The following is a 7,083-nucleotide window of genomic DNA, read 5'->3' on the forward strand; positions in this document are numbered from 1 at the left end:
CTGGGACACTTCCAGGGATGGGGCAGCCCCAGCTTCTCTGGGCAACCTCTGCCAGGGCCTCCCCACCCTCTAAGTGAAGAATTTCTTCCCAATATCTGATCTAACCCTGTCCTCTGTCAGTTTGAAGCCATCCCTCTTATCCTGTCATTCCAGGGCTTTGTCAGAAGTCTCTTTCCAGCTCCCCTGCAGCTCCTTCAGGTACTGAAATGCTGCAATAAAGTCCCCCCAAAGCCTTCTCTTCTCAATTAATTAACTAAATCAAACTAATCCTCATTAGTTTCCTGTAGCTGCTTTTCTAAAAGGAATCAACCCAGGAAAATAAACCCCAAATAAACCCCATTCAAGACGTGGCATGCCGGACAGCCGAGAGGGAGCACTGCCTGTTCCCCTGCTGGAATTCCTCTGGTTTGCTTCATCCTTTATCTCGATTCCCCAGGGAGCTGTGGTGGGTAAATGTTTAATCTGTGCTGCCCTCTGCCCTGGCGTGGGGCTGCTGGAGCCAGGCCAGGCACCCCGGGCAGGCTGAGCAGAGCACACTGCAGATACCATCGACTCATTAACCACCAGCTTCTCCCAAAATAAACCAATACACCCAACTCAGTTTTTTGTTACAGCAAGAGGCACAACTGCAGTGTCAGTGAGAGGGGAAGAAAGCAGTGCTGGGAGCCCCTTTTTGGGGCAGCAAAGCAGTTTTTGTGTAGTCTGCACACAGAGCAATGAGAGCGCACCTCACTCCCAGGATAAGCCGCTCCATGGAGAGAACAGCCCCAAGCCATGGCTCAGCAGCACAAAACCGAGCAGAAATCCTTCCCCCGGGCCAGCTGCACAAGAGACAGAGCCCCAGCAGTTACCAGGTCCATCCCTCGCTGCTCCAGGCCAGCTCCACGGTTCATTCAGCCCAGCATGCTCCGTGTGCCCTCCTGCTCTGCTGCTCTGCTCCAGTGCAGCCAGCCCAGCCCAGCCCAGCTCAGGCGGAGCCAGCCCCAAACACCAAACACACCTGGGCTGAGCCTGGCTCTGCCCCCGGGGCGGGGAGAGCCTCACCTGGGCTGGGCTGAGCCACAAATGTCAGCACAGCACAGCCCCGTCCGTGCCCTTTAAAGTGCACTGCAGTCCAAACCATTCTGGGATTCTGTGAATCAGATTCCTTTTGGTTAGTCCAAACCTCCTACTAAAAGCCATCCTTATCACAGGCTTAAGCTGAGCTTTATTCGGCTTCCTAGACCATGGGAGGTTTGGCATGGAAAGGGATGGGAAAGGGACAGGTCAGGTTTGGTGAGGGAAAGGGACGGGAAAGTGAGAGCTCAGATTTGGTTTGCTTTTAGAGGGAAAGAATGACATCTGTGCCCTCACAGCACCGTCTGTGCCCATGTGATGCCCATGTCTGTGGAAGTTTATGGGATCTCTGAGTGGTTTGGTAAGAAGGGGCTGTAAAGATTGTCCAGTTCCAACCCTCCCAGCGTGTTCTCAGGTCCCTTCCCACAACTGGAAAGCAAAACTGACAGGGATGAGGAGCCCTACAATGTCTAGCAGTAATTCTCACCCCAAATTTCAGGTCTCCCCATAGGTGACACCCACCTGTGACCATGTTCACAGGGGTCTCAGGTTGAGGGAGAGATGAGGATCTGACTCCATGTTTCAGAAGGCTGATTTATTATTTTATGATATATATTACATTAAAACTATACTAAAAGAATAGAAGAAAGGATTTCATCAGAAGGCTAGCTAAGAGGAGGAAAGAATGATAACAAAGGCTCTGTCTCAGACTCTCTGTCTGAGCCAGCTGGGCTGTGATTGGCCATTAACTAGAAACATCTAACACAGGCCAATCACAGATCCACTTGTTGCATTCCACAGCAGCATTAATCAATGTTTACGTTTTGTTCCTGAGGCCTCTCAGCTTCTCAAGAGGGAAAATCCTAAGGAAAGGATTTTCCATAAAAGATGTCTGTGACACCCACCCTTTTGCATCAACCCAGCCTGCACCCTGCTCTTCCCCACAGGGACCTCAGAGTGATTAAACCAGACATTTCCCCAGAGGAACCAAGAGTTTCCTTCATCTCTGGACAGCAGAGCCCAGCAAACCCAGCCATCCCAGCTCCTCTCCATGGAGAGATGTCCCTCAGGGTCCTCGGGACAGCCCAGTTAAATTAGGGCAAACAAGGCTTCTCCTATCACTGGGTGTTTCTGCCCTGGAGAACAGACTGAAAGCATCTGTCCAAACACTGAGCCCATGTTTTTACAGAGCATGTCTCCCAGGAAAATCAGGGCTGGTTAGCTTGGCAAAAACAGAGCTGAGAGCCTCAGGACCTGCTTTTCCCCTCTGTAACTGGTCAAATATTATTTCATCTCTCTCTCTGCAGGAGTGCTCGGTGTTTTCCTCAGAGCAGGGGCAGCTGCTGCACGGAGCCTGGGTGCTGGTGGCATCCAGAGGTGGCTGATGATGGGACTGGGAGGGCAGAAGCTGAGCCTGATCCCACACACCAACACTCAGCCCCTCTCCTAGAGATCATTCCCAACAAGATGCCTGGAAAAGAAACCATGAAGAGACTTTAGAAATCATCCAATTCCAACTCCCTGCCATGGGCAGGGACACCTTCCACTATCCCAGGTTGGTCCAAGCCCCGTCCAACCTGGACTTGGACACTTCCAGGGATCCAGGGGCAGCCACAGCTACCCTGGGCAACCTGTGCCAGGGCCTCACCACTTTTGGTGGTGAGAATGTTGAAAATATGGTGAAATATGAGAATGGTGAAAATATGCAGAGAATATTTTTTTTTCCTTATATCTGCCCCAATAAACCTGCCCTCTTTCACTTTGAAGCCGTTCCCCTCTGTCTTAGCCCCCTTTGCACATGGGCATTGAACAAACCCTTGCCCTGAGCATCCCCAATGCCTCCAGGAACTGACCCTGCCTTCCAGAGCCAAATGTAAGGGGAGCTGGAAAATAACAGGAAGAGAAACTGAGGGTAAGAAAAAGGCTGATTTGTCAGGGACATGACTGGAAGCATGAGTCTGGCTCCTCACCACATGAAAAGCCCTGCTGCTGCTGCTGCTGCCTGGAGGTCTTGGAGAAGAAAGGGGGATCCTGCCGAGCTGGAAGCTGGCAGGGAAGTCTCCCAGGGCAGTGCTGGAGTCCCAGCACGATGGGAATCAATGCCAGCTTTGTGCACAGGTAGCTGGGGAGGATTTATGACCCGCCCAGTGGTGTGAACACAGGCCATGAATTAAAGCACTGTTGGAGGATCAGGAGGTTCTGATTTCAGAGCTGCAGTCCCGAGGAAAAGGACAGGGTAGACTCCTCTAAATGCACTCTAAAATTTAAAGTGAAATGCCAAAAGTTTCTTTAGAACATGCATTTTGTGAGTGCTGGCCCCATTAGGGCTGCCATAAACCACACTGGGCTACAAAACTGCACAGGGGGCATAGGGAGTGGTGTGAACATCAAACACTGCACAAGGGGAACCCAAATCTGTTTTTGGTGTCCCAGAAAACAGAGTGACCCCCTCCTTCAGGCAGAACCTTGGGGCTTGCATCTCACAGGCACCAACCCAGGATGGGAATTCCCAGCTTTATTCCCAATGGGAACAAACCCACACACCACTACTGAGAGGAGCAGCCCCAGACACTCCCTGCACATGCACAGCCTCCCCAGAACAAACACTTCAGCTTGTTATAAAATTTTAAATTTACTTTCTTGGGTGTTTTTTTTTTCCCTGCAGTGAAGCATTTAGTACATTGTGTAGTTGCATCAGCCTGACTTCTCTTCCCTGAATTATTCTTTTCAGATACTTACTGGTGGAGTTTGTATATAAGTCTGTTATAGAGATTTGGGATTTTTTTTTCAACATTTTTATCCTTTTTGGATTTTACAGACGTGCTGCTAGAAGCCAAGAACAACAGCAGATCTTCGGAATTTTTCTTAATATTATTCTTAATAGTCTAATTTCCTAATATTCCTAATATTCTTAATATTATTCTTAATACTCTAATTTCTTAATATTCCTAGTATTCTTAATATTATTCTTAATATTCTAATTTCCTAATATTCTTAATATTCTAAATTTATTCTTAATACTGTTCTTAATATTTCAGCTTATTCTTAATATTTCTTCATATTCTTGTTCTTAATATTGCAATTTTTTAGAAAGGTAGGGCAGTGTGCCTGGAGAAGATGAGGCAAATTTTGGGGCAATCCAGTCTTTTTTGCAATATAACAAAATGTAGGTATTGCCCACGACATAACTGATGATAACATCAGCCCAGTGTCAAGATATTTTAGATTGGGGATGGTCTGACAAGTTGTTTTCCTTTGTCACAGCTACTGGCCCCACATCAACACTGGGAAAAGGCAGTAGGGTCCATATTGCTGGAAAAAACCACCTCAAATCCCCCAAAAATGGGGGGGAATGGAAAGCAGACACAGCCTTGTGCTAGGGAAGGATTTGCCTCGGGTTTAGTGCTTTATTCTGTCCCCAGGAGGGGCAGGACACTTCCCCCAGCACATTTCATAGGATTCTGGAATGGTTTGGGTTGGAAAGGATGCTAAAATTCCCATCCCCTGCCGTGGGCAGGACGAGGATGTCTGGAATCTCATCCTTTTCCTGCCAGGAGGTCATATCGTGGTTTTCCAGCAGAGGGGGAAATAGGATCGCTTGTTCCAGGACCGAGCCGCTGGCTCTTTCATTGCTGGCAGGACCGAGGGGTTTAGGAAAACGCAGCATTATTGATTGATCCTTGCATTCCAAAACCCAACTCTTGCTGTGGCTGTTTAGGAGCCCAGGGAGGTACTCACATCAAAAGTTTGAAAATCAGGCCCATCAAAGCACTGTAGGACCCAAGAAAATGAATTTAGAAGCCTTGCAAAGCATCAGGTGTTTTGTCTGCCCAAGCCACAAGGCTGTCTCTGTAGTGTGGCCCTGACCCCATACTTAAGTGCATTTCTTTTAGCAATATAGCCAATGTACCTTTTTTTAGAAATATAGCTAATGTAACCCCTTGTGTGCTCAAAGCTCTGGTGAAAGATCGCTTCCCAGAGAAGTTCTGGTGTTGGAACCCAGGAAATTCCTCTGGTTGCCCTGGAGGGCTCCAGCGGACTCAGAGGCCTCAGCACAGAGCCCAAGGCCCCTGTGCCTTTGATTTCGACCCATGGAAAAAATTACCAACCTTTATAGGAAGAATTACAAGTCAAGAAAGTTTAAGTAGAATGATAGTTAATTTATCACGGGGTGAAAAATAGATTTTTGGTGTTTTTAGAATGGGGGTTCAGGAGGCAAGATGGAGGAATGTGAGTGTGTCCAGTCCTTTCTCCTTCTTCTTCTTGGCGTCCATCTTCTGCTGTGATGTTGGCACTTTTGGATTGGTTTAGAGTAGAAGCTCAGTGTCTAACATAGGTGATAGGTATTGGGAAGTAATTGTAAATATTGTATATGTAGTTTTTTGAATAAAAAGATAACATCACCCCCTGGGGGCGGGCAGAGTGCCTCTGTCTGTTGCAGACATCTTTTATGAAAAATAATTTTTTTAGGATTTTTTCTCCTGAGAAGCTGAGAGGCCTCAGGAACAAAATGTAAACATTGGTTATCTGCTGCTGTGGAATGCAACAGGTGGATCTGAGATTAGCCCATGTCAAATGTTTGTAATTAATGGCCAATCACAGCCCAGCTGGCTCAGATAGTGAGTCCAAGACAGACAGAGCCTTTGTTATCATTCTTTCCTATTCTATTCTTATCTGCCCTGATTTTAGATATGATTTTAGAGTTGCGAGTGAGGAATTGTGTGCATTTTAATTCAAGGGTTCTTCAGTGTTGGGGAAAGAGCTCTGTGGTGGAACAGCCACAAAGTGAGGATGTGAGCTCACTGCCCTTTTCCCATGCCCCTGAAGTCTCCATGGCTCATCCTCCTGGAGGTGACTCCATCACCATGGACAGCACAGCCAGCACTGCAAGCCAGGGGTCCAGATGCTTTAATTCAGGTTCAGAGTGAAGGATCCAACTCAAACACTTCAGACACATTCAATTCAAAACATTCTAAATGGAACCATAGCTTTTATATGTACATATATATATATCTCACTTTTGGAACACATCACCTCTGAGAAAGGCTCTTTAATTTCACCTCTAACGTGGAGTGCCTTGCTGGCTGCTTAAATCTCTCCCCCAGACGACCTCACCTATCAGGGAGAAATTGGTGTTGTGCCTGATTGCACAAACCAGCCCAGCCTTTTACCTGGGAGATGTGCCACAAATAACTTCCATTATATACAGGGGGTGTTTCTGATGCTGCTATCAGGAAAAAAAAAAAAAAAGAAGATATAATGCTTCGACAGCCTTGCTTAGGTGCTGAGGAGGCACTTGGCTGTGCAAAACAGCCATTTGTATCACAGGACAGCCCAGGTTGGGATGGAAACCAGCAGGGTGCATCCCCACCAGACCTCTATAAGCATGTCCAGAACCTTTTTATGTCCTTCTGTCTTTCCAGCCACCTACAGAGAGGCTGTGATGTGCAATGGGGAGCTGGCATCGCCTCAGGCCACTTACATTTCCCTGCTTCTTCTCCCAGGCTAAAGCAATTTAGGCTTAATAGTATATTAAAAAAATATTAAGCCCCTTATTGGAGTTCTTCTTGCAAAGGCAAAGAGAGGAGAAGGACTTCCTGAGCCCATCTGCAGTGCATTAGTAGGTAAAGGATTGCATTAAGGTATTCCCCAAGGTCACACAAGGGCACTGCTCATTTCATTTCAACACTGAGTTTACCCCCTGTGCTACATTTCTTAGCAAAGACAAACCCCAGGGTCACTCTGAACTTTAATTACATGAAAATAACTTGCTAAGAGGTCCTTTCATTTTGATAATTTACAATACCAGCCATTGAAATGAGCTTTGCAATTGATTTGGGAAATACACAAAATGACACTTCCAGCCCAGCCTTTTGTGGACACAGGACAATTCACTGTCTATTTAACAGCCATAATAGCCCAAGACCAGACTTTCCTACAATAATTACACTTTCCCTTGAATTTATTGAGGTTCAAACTTCCAGCTGTCTGCTGGGAACACTTCATTTATACACAAAGCATCTCAGG

Source organism: Melozone crissalis, unplaced genomic scaffold (genome assembly GCF_028551555.1).
Source record: "Melozone crissalis strain CALT ecotype California unplaced genomic scaffold, PUWL_Pcris_2 ptg000045l_1, whole genome shotgun sequence".
Lineage (NCBI taxonomy): Eukaryota > Metazoa > Chordata > Aves > Passeriformes > Passerellidae > Melozone > Melozone crissalis.